Source organism: Vanacampus margaritifer, chromosome 8 (genome assembly GCF_051991255.1).
Source record: "Vanacampus margaritifer isolate UIUO_Vmar chromosome 8, RoL_Vmar_1.0, whole genome shotgun sequence".
Lineage (NCBI taxonomy): Eukaryota > Metazoa > Chordata > Actinopteri > Syngnathiformes > Syngnathidae > Vanacampus > Vanacampus margaritifer.
In genome coordinates, this window is record NC_135439.1 from 14,889,389 (window position 1) to 14,904,810 (window position 15,422).

General features: G+C 40.2%; 1 protein-coding gene across 2 annotated transcripts in view; it reads left to right on the plus strand.

Annotated features, from left to right (window-relative positions):
• ppfia4 (PTPRF interacting protein alpha 4) overlaps positions 1–15,422 on the plus strand; it is a 69,226-nt gene that overhangs the window by 23,588 nt on the left and 30,216 nt on the right. The gene's annotated exons all lie outside the window — the stretch shown is intronic.

A 15,422-nucleotide genomic window follows, 5' to 3' on the forward strand; every position in this document is an offset into this window, starting at 1 on the left:
TCTGCCTGCGCCACGATCAAATCCAGCAAAATTGTGGCAGCCGCAGCAGCATGAACGCCCATCAAGGTGTAACGCGTCAACCAAATTCACAAAAACGCTAGATTTGACTTGATTTGACACTGAGCGCACGGGCCCCGTTTGACAAAGGGCCTCAGGATCAACTTCAATTCAATTCAATATTGAGCAAGTGATCAAAGTAAAGATGAATGTCATTAAACAAGCCAGCCAAATTTGAGTGAATCTCCACAAGGCTTTAAAATAATGAAAATCAAGTCCTTCTCTTCAGTCAGACGCTTACATATCTGCTAAATGTGTGTTGCTTGAAACAATCAAAAAACTCTACTACAACCTGGAAAAATAGATGCCACTTAACTACGTTTGAGGTGTGAAAATGTATCTTAGCTTAAAGCAGGCTTCCTCACTCCTGGTCTTCGAGAGTCGGAGTCCTGCATGTTTTAGATGTTTCCGTCCTCCAACACAGCTGTTTCATATAATCGGCTCATCAGCATGCTCTGCAGAAGCCTGATAACGATCCTGATCTTTTTCGCGGTGGCGTGCGCCCACTCATGACCAACAACGAGGCGCTCTTAAGTGACCACAGCCCTGTGAAACCCAGGTCCACATGCTGCCTGTCAAATCAGACTTCCTTCTTTTTTTCCCTCCAGGCACTTCTTCTTATATCTCCCTGATGTGCACACACTCATGGCTAACAACAGGGCGTTCTAATGTGGCCACACCTTTCTGAAGGAAATTCTAATTTTCTGAGTTGACTCGGACAAAGGTGCTCAAGTTCTTACAAAATGGGGGAGGGGCAAGAGCCCAAGAGGTCCCCATTTTAGCCATGGTGAAAAGCAGTTTATCGCTATTGCTTCACAATTGAATCCGCAGTCTTTGCACATTTTCAGCAATTGTGTTCAAGCATGTATAATGTACTAGGAATCAAATCTTTGAATTAACTTTAAGGGATTTTAAAAGAGATATTGTATGTCTGTATAGTTTTGAGCATATTCTGCCTCTATAATGCCTTTGCAGCCACAGTTTTGCTCTTGAAGCCTTACTGGAGACACACACACACACTTACACACACGCAGTTGTGTTAAGTTACATCCTGCCATTGCAGTTTTCCAGTGTGAAGGTCAAGGGCAGCATGCCTGACCTTCACACACACACACGCACACACACACACACACACACACACATACACGCACCTCTCCGTTGCAGTGTGTGAGAGAAGATCATTTGTAATGATGCAGGAGCCACACTTGGAGTCGTTTGCCTTATTTACCCTTTGATTCAAGAAAATGCCCATTAATATTAATAAATCTGTTTTCCTCTGCTGACATGATCCACTTTCATCTGCACAGCACACTGATTGGACGAGTGGGTCCCCAGGTGTACATGTGTGTCTTTTTGTGGACTCTTCGGTGGCTGCCTAAGACTGTTCCTCGTTTGTGGTGCGACTGCATATTCAAGTAATCAGCCAGACTTGTTTGTATGCAACTGGGTGTCCGTCAGGACCCGCTTGTTTGTAAATTAACTGAGCCTAAATTATGTAGTTTTATTTAGATGCACAACAATGAGAGATTGTTATAAATAGAAAGATTTCTGGGGCAGACTATTTTGTGAACATCTTGGCACACACGTTGCTTGTGTGCATTTGGTCCCAACGCCACGCTGGGATCGAACAGGACGCGGCGAAGGAGAAAGTGTGCGGGCTGAGGCTGCAATGAGGGCGACAGGGGAGGGAAGCAAAGCTGACATGGCTGCTTTCAACAGGCGGAATGGCACTGGAAACAAATCATTCTGCTTGGCAGAAGGATTAAAGCAGCTACGAGTATGAGGGAAAATTACCTTGAGGTTTTCTTTTTAATGTCCTGTATTACTTAACAGCACTTTAATAGTGATCATGGTAATGAACGTGCTTTATCAGCTGTCATTATCTATATAGTTCCAAATTGATGAACGGGTTTTCCTTTATCATACAAAATCCACCTCACTGTCTGAGTTTGGAGCGTTTGTCACAAGGATTTGGCCTTTGAAATCATTTTTCAATAGAAATGTCGGTTTTATTTGGAACATGTTCACATTTTCGGTGTTCACGTTACTATTTGGCAACATGCATTTTTCAAATTTCCGATTTTCACAGCGATTGGCTGTGACTTTGGCATACGAATATAAATTGTTTCATTGCCTTGCTCCTAACTTAAAACACTTGTATATCAAATCATCTTTCCTCATTGAAATTAATGTAAATGCCATTAATCTGATACAGTCACCCTAAACAATATTTGCGATGTGTTTTTTCTTTAACAAGCAAAAATAGCACTCCATAATACTGTATTATACATGTCAGTGTGACGTAGTCGCTCAGCATTTGGCAATTTTATTTAGTATAGTTTGTCATAATATAGAAATTATTTAGATCGTACTTTTTACTGCTGCTGTCAATCACAGCCAGACCACGCCCAGCCCTCTCCCCATTCGCAATGCATCAGTCCTCCTGGCAACGCTCCCTTTGAGCGCCGATTTTAAATCTTGGCGAGGGGTGGATCAAGAGTCTGATTTCCTGTAGAGTTACACTTTAACAACACCAATGCTATTTGTTAGCTCTTGTATGGCATTTTGCATTGTTTGTTAGCTTTAAGTTACACTGACTTATGTAAAGTAAAGCTATGTGATTGTTTTAAACACACAACGTGCAAAACAGTAAACTTCAAGTGAGAGTGGCAATAGTCAGCTTGAATCATCTTTTTTTTTAAGAAGGAGAAGAACAATTGTTCACTATCCACCACCACGCAGTCTTTGCCTGCAAGACAAATTTTAAAAAATCTGGCAAATTTTTACTAAATAAATGGTTTCATAATGTTTACAATTTGATAATGAAACTGATCATTTCTATTTCTACAATTGGTGTTGAAATGTGCAATTGAAATTATCATATTGCATCAAGTGGACCAATGTGGTCATCTACGACTATATGTTTATTTGTTTATTTATTTATTCATTTGTCAGGTGGTTGACTACTTGGCGTATATTTGATTTATGAAGGCGAAAGTAGCATCTAATTTCGTGATAAAACTAGCCCATTTGCATGTTAGTCTCTTGTCCCGGAAATTATGATGTCATTATTTTTTGCGTGGCAATGCATTATACCGTGTGGGTGATGATGATGGGGGAAGGGTTGTGTGGACTTGCCCTCTGCTTTGTATGTTCTGACATAAAATGGCTGCTTTCCATCAAGTGAAGGTTCAGATGAGATTATATTAACTGCTTGAAAAAAGAGTCACTGGAGTGGATCAAGTATGAAAGAAAGATTTGAGAGAGACGCGTAATAATGAGAAAATGGTGTGAAGGCATTTGCTTCTATTTTGGTGAAATCTTCCGTTTAAAAAAAACACATCTCGTATGTAAGTTTCTGTTTGTTTTTTAATCACAAGCAATACAATCTTCAGCCTTTTTTCACAGATCACAGATCTGAATTACTGTTTTGAAGTGTGGCTAATGCGCACCACGCGGCCAGTAGGGGACGCTGCCTCCTCACAAACCTGGACAGGAATGGCGTCTGGTCCAGTCGGTTGCTGAGTGGAACCACACTGAGGCTACAGGATGCTGCCATTAATAGTGGAAGTCACCACAATCACTAAAGGACGTTATGATGTGCGGCGACTTGTCTGTCTCACTAATTCATCCTCTCTTGCAAAAGCACACGTTCTCTGTGGCCAGCCCTTGTTTCCGTGACAACCAGGTGCAAGCAAGTCGACTTGTCATGAACTATTTTTGCTTCTTTTTCCACCGCACAGCAGCAGATGAGAAGTTGTGTAATGATGGGCATTTAATTACAATTTTACAGATTAAACATGGAGGTGTAAGACACGAAGTGATGCCAGTAAATGGATACAGAACACAAGATTAATCAAGAGACAGCAACATCAGTATAACAAATAGATTGTGTTTCATCACAGTGTAGTTTTACTATGTGGACAATACACTGCTGACATCTTTTCTCATTTGCTGAAACATCATTTATATTATTATTATACCACTCACGGCAAGCTTGAGAGTCACAGAAATAGCCATATTGCAAGTTTATCAGATTGAAAGCCATAAAAGTGGTACATGTTAACGTGAGACAAATGCTGAATTTACATGTATTAATTAATAATGATTCACTGTAAGAACATTAATTGAAAAGGCTAGAGTTTTTTTATTTGTTTGTTTGTTTGTACCGTGTTGAGGATTTGCTACAGTGGACAGATATAAAAAGTATGCACACCCCTGTCAAATGCCATATTTATGTGATATAAATAGAAATCATTTAAAAAATCATTTCCACCATTAATATGACTTGTAACTTGTACAACTCAAATGAAAAAAATACGTGTGTGTGTGTGTGTGTATTTGGTGCTTTGGAAAGAATGATGTCTTTCTGATAGTGTTGAAACTCTATGCTATCCATGGCCTTCAAAAATGTCCGCTCAAATTTATATGGGGTTAATCAAAAGCTCTTTATATGATGGCAAGTCCGTACTGACTGCCATTCAACATTAGTTTGAATGTGTAAGTGAATCGTAAAGGCAGCCACACCCCCTAGTTATAAGAGGGTATGAACGTTTTCCCCCCTCAATTGAGTCGTACAGGTTACAGGTCACATGTGGAAATAGATTTGAAATCACAAAATTCTGGCATGTGAACTTCACATTAGACAATAGTCAGGGCTGGACTGGCCAACTGGCATACAGGGCACACGCCCAGTGGGCCAGTGTCTATTGGAGCCTATGCGGTGCTATTTTAATTATTTTTTTCATCCATTTCACCCCAAGAGGCGGGCTCGCAATTTAGAGGGAGCAGCTCATGAACGCATTTACAATTTAGACAACAAAGCAAACCAGTCACCATCAGAAACAACAAATTTTAATAAGAGCCTGTCTTTGTTTCTTGCCATCAATGTCAATTACATCCATTTTTGTCACACTATAGTGGGCAAACAACAATGACTGAAGAGTTATTGTTTATCATATGAACCAGAGTCATGTTTTCATGCAAAAAGATGCACACATATCAGGAACCTTGCTCAACACATTCATAATACAAGCAGGAACAAATATAAGTCAAAAAGCATCATTTGGAATTGTGAAGAATTAAGAGAATTTGTGTTGCATGCTTTTCAGATATGATTTAAATGAATGGGCCATTAAGCGCAGTATGCAAAACGGTGTCAGCTCTGATTGTCTGTTTGCTAGCAAATGCATGAACAAACACAATGACATTATCTAATAAATGAATCTCAGCAAAATCTTGCTTTTTACTTACACTGTGCATATTTTAAAAACACCGCTCCAGACCAAAAACTTTCAAAAAGATTGTGTGTTAATATTGAAGGGAGTAAGTAAAATAGAAAATCCATTTATTATTATTATTATTATTATTATTATTATTGTCAGAGTAATAGTGTGTTCTATAGCAAAGGCACGGGCAGCACGGTGGCTGACTGGTTAGCACGTCCGCCTCCCAGTGCAGAGGACGTGAGATCGAGTCCGGGCTTCGGCCTTCCTGGGTGGAGTTTGCATGTTCTCCCCGTGCTTGCGTGGGTTTTCACCGGGTACTCCGGTTTCCTCCCACATTCCAAAAACATGCATGGCAGGTTAATTGAACACTCCAAATTGTCCCTAGGTGTGAATGTGAGTGTGGTTGTTCGTCTCTGTGTGCCCTGCGATTGGCTGGCAACCAGTTCAGGGTGTACCCCGCCTACTGCCCGAAGCCAGCTGGGATAGGCTCCAGCACCCCCGCGACCCTAGTGAGGAAAAGCGGCCAAGAAAATGGATGGATGGATGGATGGATAGATAGCAAAGGCAACTAACCAATTGTAACCTGATAGTGCATCTCACATGTTTCACAGCAGTGGTTCATCAAATTCCATAATAGTCATTCAGTTAGCATTGAATTAGGCATTAAATGAAATGTATCAAATAACAAAAATGTCAACCTTCTGTTCATTCCAGATGGCATATCGTGGGATTACCAAAGCTGCTCGCTTAATTCTCCTTTTCAATGTGGACTACATTTTGTTGCACTTGAGGTATTTTAAGCAGAACCTTGCTTGAAGTATGCCCAACTAGTCAGTGTCCTCTTTCTAACTCGGCTCAAAGTGACACGCGTTGTTTGCAGACATTGGCTGATTATTCTTGAGACTAGCAAAACTCCGGAAGCGCTTTCAGACTGCAGTCATGCACTTTGAAGCCCCACTGAGAGTGGAGGAACGTTTATAAATAGAAAGAATCAGTCGGCACAGCAGTGTCATAGTGGATGAAAATAGAGCTCTTCATTTTGGGTTGAGTGAGCACTGATGAAGCTTTTTATTAAGAGGAACTGGTGATGGTGCTTTTCATTTATTTATTTTATTTGCCTTCTTTGCTCTAATTCTTGGCATTCGTTCATAAAACTTCACATCTACGTTGAGACCTCCATTGTAGTTGAAGGTCAAACATTTTTTTTCCCACCAAAAGAAATCATGCAAAGTGAATTTCTTTCAGGATTAGAGCTTTGCAGTAATAGAGCCCGCCCTTGATTAACTGTGCAAGCAATGTTTTTAACAGGGATGTTCGATAATCAATACCACTTTTTTTTTCAGACCGATACCAGCACAATTACTCAATTCTTGAGTAATTGATACCGTACTGATACCATTTGTACTTTTGATACTTAAAATCATCCCTCCAAAAAAAACATAGATTACCAATCCTATACATCGCAATATACAATTTTTCCTTGAAATTGCATGAAATTAACGTAAATTTTCTATTCTTCTCATTTCTAGTTCTGAGTATCGATACTATGTACTATACCATACCAATATCCCACCTTATTTCAAGGTATTTGCGACGGGTATTCGCGACTGTTTTACAATCAGGAATTAGAAATTAGAAATAAGAAGAATAGAAATTTGCTGTTCATTTCATGCAATTTTAAGTAAAATGCTATATTGGCCTGTCTTTAAAAGTATCTGCCATAAAGAAATTTGGTGTAACAAAAATACTTAGTGGTATCGGTACTTGGTATTAGTGTCGGTGACTACTCAAGAGTTAAGTAAAAAAATAAAAGTGGTGTGGAACATCCCTAAATTAACAACCATAGAAGTGTAAACAGATGTCGGTTTTGAATGAACTAAAAGTAAAACAATAGAGACATCTGATTAACATTACATGCTATTTACATCTTTGTTATTATCATTTTTATTTCTATAGTAATTGTTGCTTGAGTATATGTATTGTACACAATACAGCCAGAACCGCCGGTAAAAAAAAAATAAAAAATTGGCATATATTTTGGTTGAACTTCAAATTTAACCACTTTGACTTTGGCGGCGCAGCTATGTCAGTGTGTGTGTGTGTGTGTGCGTGCGTGCGTGTGATGGAGAACAGGTGGCCGCCTCCTCTGAGCCCTTCCTGTCATTTCCTCCATCAGCTGATCACTCACCTCCTCCTCCCTCCATCCTCGAAATGTTGTCTTTTTCTCTGATCCAAAACCCAAATGTACCTCAATCCCATTGCCTCTGCCTGCCCTTGTTCCTCTCTCTCCTCCCTCTTGCTCTGGCTCGCTCTCCCTCTCCCAGGCCAGCTAACAGAGTGTTGTTACGGTGTCGGAGGGCAGAGGGAATAGCGTTAGGGAACAGCTTGTGAATCCACTTTCGGCCATCCTCTCCTGCTCTTTCTTTCTCTTTTCATGGGGGTTCAGTTTGAGGGATCTGCTATGTTTAGGCTCCACCATGAACCCAACGGTGAAGATCCACCTTCAGAATGGGACCCACTTTAACACCTACATGTACCAGGTAGGGAATGACGCGCAGTCCGAGTGTGGATACGAGCAGTGAAAGATGGTCTCCAGTGGAAATAAGTCACACGTGCTTGGTTGTATTGATGATGACTCTTTTTTTTTTTTGGAACTTTGACATGGCCTCCTTTCGTCCTTTTCTGCCTTTCCCACTTTTCACTTAATGCTTTAGTCAGCCTGCCATGAAATGATTGACATTTCAAAGAGATGCAGAAAGAAGTTGCTCCGCTAAGGCTTTCTCTCTCGTTGATGTGGGCTCTTGTATCTTGTCGTATTCCACTTGTACAAAACGACAAACTCAATATGTCGTGCAATGAGTGGGAAACTGTCTCCGGCTGCGGCGTGTGCTGGGCTGGCTTGGCTGCGTGTTTGTTGCACAACAAAAAGTCTTTGTGTTTCTCCTCTCGGCCGAGGAGAGGAAGACTTCCCCTCTCATCTTCTCTTTCCGTGTCCTTCTTCACGCTGCAGGTTTTGTTTAATGAAGGAATACTGGGACACATGAATGGATGCTATTCTGGTCTCAGGCCTGCAGTGGCCGCAGAGGAGAGACTTAGACAACTAAAAAACTTCTGTGCATGTTGTGCTTTAGGGAAGGCAATGTTGTTACAAAGGTAGCTTCAAAGATACATTTTTATGTTGTAGTCACTTAGACACCCAATTAATCCCAAGTATTATTTTTACGTGCAGTTTGTTTCATACGTGTAAGTCAACTGTCTAAATAACCTAAAAACATTACACATTGTAAAAATATATTGGTTTACTAATACATGCTTCTTGCGATCATTTTCAAAATAAAAATGTGTTTTGAACATAATTTCAGTCAGCTAACACTCAAATACTCATTAATGACATGACATCACAAACATGTTCTCATTCGGGTTTGAATATCGTAAGACTAATGGTGACTGCAATCGCTGAAGCTAGTGAGGCTAACTGCTATTCAAATTCATTCATCCATCCGTTTTCTATACTGTTCGGTTGTATGACATTGTCCTATTTATAAAGACCACCAATCGTGTCCACAGAGCGCAGAATTTGTCTCCCTGTGTCCCATTCAAAATCACCAAAATTGCGTTACACTACTTGCGCCAATAGTTAGACGTGGTTTTAGCATGTGTGAAGTCGAGTCAACTTTCTGCCACCAAATTGTGACGCCCTCGATATGCCACAACGCCCAACATTGAGCAGAGCGGTGAAATCCCAAATAGGCAAAACGAGGTTGCATGGCATGAAAATCAAGATGTGCCAGTTTTTACGCTCAAGCTGTGCCATCTTGTCAACACTAGGAGGGTCTTAGATGTGATCCCTGCAGGACTCCATTTTTTAGGTCTCATTCATCAACAAATTATTACCCTCTTAATCCTCCTTTTGTTTTTTGTTTTTAAAGTTTACCTACTGGGAAACATTCAATATCTTATTTACGTGATCAAAAGGGTTAACGTTGTCAAGCTAAATATTTTTTTTATATTGAGACTGACAACCATTCTCATGGTCATATTTATGTAATGTACTGTTGGAGGAAGCCAAAGCGCCTCTTGAGAAAACTTTCTTAAAGTGGAAGTAAACCCCACAAAAATATCTTGTGATTGGGCATTGTCTGAGCCCTGAGCAACTGTGATGTCATCTTCAGTCGACAGCAAGTGGCAAAATGGCCGCTCCCTGAGATGGACGAAAAATGGCTGGATTTTGCTGCATAACTCATATTCCACAAATGTAATATTAAAGGGATACTCGATTCATTGAGCCATTTCTCAGCAGTGAAAAGTTAATATCTTGTCCAGAACTAATTTGATAACTTTATTATTTTCATGTACAATTATAATTTTTCCACTTGCTTTCAACTGAAGATGACATCACCTTTGCTGAGCAAATAGGTAACGGCCAATCGTGGATCAGTTTACTGACCAAACCCAGAAAACAGGTGAGCTATGATTGGTCGTTACCTACTTCCTCAGCAGAGGTGATGTCATCATCAGTTGACAGCAAGTGGAAAAAAATTTTTTTTGAAGGTATTTATTTCTCATGAAAAATAATGAAGTTATCAAATAAATTCTGGACAAAATTTTCACTGCTGAAAATGGCTCATTGAGTCAAGTATCCCTTTAATCAGAATGCCATGTTTAGACTCATGAGGTCACATATAACATATTACAGTGGAACCTCGGAGTTTGAACGTCTCGGAACTCGTACGAATAGGACGACAACCCAAAAAATCTGAGTAAAAAATAACTCGGAGTTTGAACTCATTTTTGGAGTTCCAACACCCAAGCAAAGCAAGCTAAGCCGAACGTACCTTGAAGCCGAGTGATGCAATGCCGAATGCGGTAGTTGAGACGATGAACTGCTCATTTCGAGTCAGATCGGGAATACTCCCGGAGGTGCTCCATACTCGCGAGTGAATTTGGATTTTTCCACAACAATTTTCTTCGCCATGGGCCCAAAGAAAGACAACAATGCCAGTGGCAGCAAGGAAAAACATACAGTGCTACGAACCACAGTGGAATTAGGAAGGAGATTATCGCGCCGTTGTAACTACCGTGACTACTTCTGTAAATACTGGCACAAGGACCCCCCTTAGCTGTTAAACAACATGCCTGATGATAAACAACGTACGCAAGGATCGCTTAGTAGTCTAACAATATGCCCAATGTAAAATACACAAACTCAGCACTGAACTAAACAAGCATTAACATAGCATTTATAATGCACTGATAGGTAAGGTAAGGTATTTTTTTATTGTTTAAATACTGTACAGGATGGAAATGTAAAAAACATAAATAGAAATTATAATAGGAATTTTCTGTTTTTGGAGCTTGGGAACTGATTAATTCCATTTACATTATTTCCTATGGGAAAACATGTTTCGGAGGTTGAACAATTCGGACTTTGAACACTTCGCAGGAACGAATTATGTTCAAACTCCGAGGTACCACTGTATTGTCAAGAAATGTTCAAGGTTGACTCCTTTAAGTTTTGAAGTAAACTTTAAAAAAAAAATGGAGTCGCTCATCCCTGTCGAGAATACATCTCAGCGGCCTCGCGCGTGTTTGCATGTGTGAACATCTGCAGCCGTTTGATAAAACTTGCTGTTGGTATCCTGCTCAAACGCTTTCCCATGCCCTGTTGCCATGGCAATGGAAGTGTGCAAGGCGGCGTCATAGCAGCAGATAACTCACTACCTATTCACACCCAGGAAAAGTGTTAGGGCGCAATTTGTTTGCTCTTTCAGAACTGCTGCTGGAGATAAGATTGAAATTTATTTTTCTTATGGATGTGGGAGATGTGAATCATCTCTTGGCCTTTATTTTTTCCTCATCCTTCATTCAATTTTAGTGGGGCATTCCTTAGCCTGTTTAACCTGCAAATTCATCACCAGCGGTCTACGTACTCTGCGCTGGACTTATTTGGGCCTAGCAGGCGTTAGTAGTCAGATTTTCTGCCACCAAATTATCAAATGCGACGAGTGCATGTCAACGGACACACCCTCGCTATATGCCACAATGCCCAGCATGGCACAGAGCGGTCTGCCAAATAAACAAACAGGTGCAGTAAGCCTTGTGTGTGTGTGGGGGAGGTCGGGATATGCCAGCATGCTCGCATGGGCTGTCTACGAAAATAGAGCCCTTAATGTTATTGGTTTGAGGTTTTATTGTGTGTGAGGCTGCCTATGAGTGCACAATAATTGATTGGCACCTCATTAATTGAAACTATTGTCTCTTATTGGTTGCTTTTATTCTGTGGTTTCTTACAGACCAAATGAGAGACCCAAGAAGGGGCTTGAGATGATTTATCATATATTATGATGACAGTTTTAAAGTGGAAGTCAACCTTACACATTTCTTGACAATAATATGTTATATGTGACCTCACTAGTCTAAACATGACATTCTGATTAATACTACATTTTTTGGAATATGAGTTATGAAGCGAAATCCAGCCATTTTTATCCATCTCAGGGGGCGGCCATTTCCCACTTGCTGTCGACTGAAGATGACATCACAGTTGCTCAGGGCTCAGACAATGCCCCATCACAAGATATTTTTGTGGGGTTTACTTCCACTTTTAGAAAGTTTTCTCAAGAGGCGCTTTGGCTCAATATAAAAAAATATTTAGCTTGACAACGTTACCTGAGACCTGAGCAACTGTGATGTCATCTTTAGTCGACAGCAAGTGGCAAAATGGCCGCCCCCTGAGATGTATAAAAACGGTTGGATTTTGCTGCTTAACTCATATTCCACTAACGCAATATTAACCAGAATACCATATTTGGACTAGTAGAGCTGCATGGAACATATTATATATATATGTATATATATAGTTTTGTTTTTTTCCCCTTTAATAAGTATGACAAAACGCGATTTTTTATTTTATTTTTTTTAATAGCAACCCCTCTCATTAAGTTTACATAAGCACATAAAGGCAAGTTCACTAATTTTAACTGAAGTGTGAAATGTGGCTTGAACTGAAGCTCGGTTTAATAGCAAATATGTATTGGACTTTTCAGGAACTACTGAATGAGGTGAATTAAGGTAATGCAGGTTAGACTCCCCACATTGACAACCTCTCAGCAAATGAGAAACACGCAAATGCACACATGTGCACGCACGCACACACAAAGGATGAGCACTTTCAGGGGGAAAAAACAAATTTTTTTGGGATTGCATGTGTCTGATTGAAGCTTTTTTTTTTTTTTACTCAGCTGCACTCCAATCTCTCTCCCTCTCTTTGCACACACACACACATACACTGACACACACATTTTTTTTTTCATCCTTTAATCCCAAACTGCTTAAGGAAGCGAAAGAGAGCAATCCTTTTACAATGTCTGGGCTCAGCAGTGTTCGCTCCCTGCTTGCTATCTCACAATGTGGTTGGAGGCAGAGGCCCAGAACCGTCTCTCTGCTCGGTGTGATATACCCTCTGACAGATGTCGACGTCGCCTTGTCAGCCGGCTACGCTTGTTGTGAAGTAGAAGAAATATCCTTGGATTCTTCCAAGCTCACGTGGTTTGCAGGGGTTAGGATTGTATCGTGCTCACAATGACGCATGTTTGTACGTCTTTGTGCCAGCGGGAAAACCCTCCTGCGAAATTAAATGGAGATTTGTATTCGTCCAGACACAGACGTATGGTTTCATGTTATATAGGGGATATGCTTCATATTCAGTTATGTAAGTGAATTGTTCATACCTTTCTGTGTTTATGAGTGTTTTGGGAAAATACATGTGGGGAAGTGGAGCGTTCCCAAAAGGCAGCAGGATGAGGGGATGAACTGGCGAGTCAGTGGCCCGTTGAGCCTTTTTGCAGTGATTGAAAGAGACGGTGAGCGCCAACATCTGTTGGTGGATTTGGCCTGAGCTGCCGTCTATTTGTGCACCCCTGCGTAATAAGGCAAAGTCAATCAAACACGCTGACCTGTTTTCTCTCCCCAACTTCAATCCCCTCACTCACCTCATTCATCTGGACTGAATTACGACGTGTAGTTTCAGAAATCTAAGAAAATGGTTAAGTGTGACCTTTCGAAAGATAGATGGATGGATAAGATGGGTGTATAAATGTCAAACAGGCTTTTGACTGATTCATTATCACAAGTTAATCATAGTGAGAGTGGCTGATACATTCTACTACTGCCACTTTATCACATTAACATTATATTTCAACACACATTTCATGGCAGATATGTTTATTATGCAGGTGGCATTTCGTAGTGAAAGCCATGGCTGGCTAATTGACATTGGATCAGCGTTGCAATATTGCCATCTGGCAAGGAGTTTTTCTGTCCGTAAATGCAGATAGCATCAGTTTAGGAAGCTTTATGGCTGTCACACTGATCCAACGCGTAGTACAATTTACGCAATACATGGTAACTTCTCAAAACTGGTTTTGTTGCTACCACCGGTGTTAAAAAAATAAAAATAAAAACTCCTACGGCAGGCGTTCATGCAAAGCAAAAGAATGTTGTAATTGAAATCAGCGTCAACAAAAGTTCGATCCAATGGATGTTTTGTACCCTTGTTCTGATTTTTGTTTTTTCAAAGTGGACGATTGTGATGCTTAACAACCTGAAGTTTAAATTGTACAGTGCATTGGAGCAGTTTGATGACCATAAAGTATGTCATAATGCTGAACTGCAGTCGGGACAGACAAATTGGGAAAATGTTGCTATGCTGTACCAATGTCAATTGGTGAGGTAAAGACAAGGAAATGATATGCTATCGAATACTGATGTCCTCATTGTTGTCCAACCTGAAATGGAATAGAAAAAGGAACGTGCATAGTAAATTTTAGTATTTGTGATCGGGCCAATACCCAACATAATGGCCGTTCAACAACGTGGCTGTTCAGGAACTGGGAATTAGGAATTAAAATAATAGAAATTTGCCATTAATTTCTTTACAATTTGAAGGGAAAAAATGCTGCATTGGGATATATGGGTCTTTCTTTAAAATAATCTGTCATTGTTTTTTGGGGGTAAATTTTAGCTATCAAAAGTACTAGTGGTATCTGTACTTGGTATCGGTAACAACTGACTATTCAAGATTGAATACTTGTACTAGCAACGGCCATGTGGGTCCAATGACCCCTGACAGGTGAGATTTTTTTTTTTAATTGCCCTCATAATCCTAAAGCTAATTAACATAACTCCTAAATAAAGGCTTACTAAACGTTCTGCTTATTTGGTACACATCAGGATTTGAATGATGATGTACACACTTGAGCAAAAGAACCTGAGTTCGTTTTAACCAGCCCGCACCTGCTTTTAAATGATTTGAAAGAGGAAATATGCAACACTGTCACAACATGTGCAAACTGCCCTGCATTATTGATAGGAGCTAAAAATAATACAACACACAAATAGAAACTGATAGTGAGGCAGTAACACATGCCATTGCCACACGAGTAATAATTCTCTATCGATCAATTTGTATAAATAAAGACATCCTCTAAGCTCGACACTGGTATTCTTTGCAGATGAGTAAATAAACGCTCCAGGCTACTATTGGAGGAAATACAGCAACTTTGTAACGCATGCTTTGCAACTGTTGAAATGGGAGACGTAAATCAATATTTGCAGCTGATACATTAGACTGAATGACTTCATGACCTGAGCAGGAAGGCAGGTCACATTGAAATAAATCATTACAATGTAGGGTGAAGATTTATGTAAGGTTACAGGAAGGTTAGAGTTAATTTAAGGTCTGGGTAAATTCCAGGAATTGATTGTGTAGGTGCGTATATGTGTCCCGAGACAAGGAGGGAAAGCATAAACCCCGCTGGAATAAAGCCACAAAAGCACAGGAAGACGAAACAACTTACTTAAACAAATAGAAGCACAGGGCGGCAACAGTGTATTTGTGTGGGAGGGATCAAACTATAAAAATGATTGTAACTGCATGCCATCTAAAACTATAACAATTTTGGTGTACCTACTCCTTCTGTAAATGTAGATGGCAGAAAGGGAAGGCAAACTAAGTTAGAGCTTTTTTTTACTGTCAGAACAACTGACTGGTTACATTTGACATATGAAAAATCCCTATAGGTAAACATTGCAACCCTATGAAACTCAGCTGCCAAACTAATCAAGTTCACACGTCTC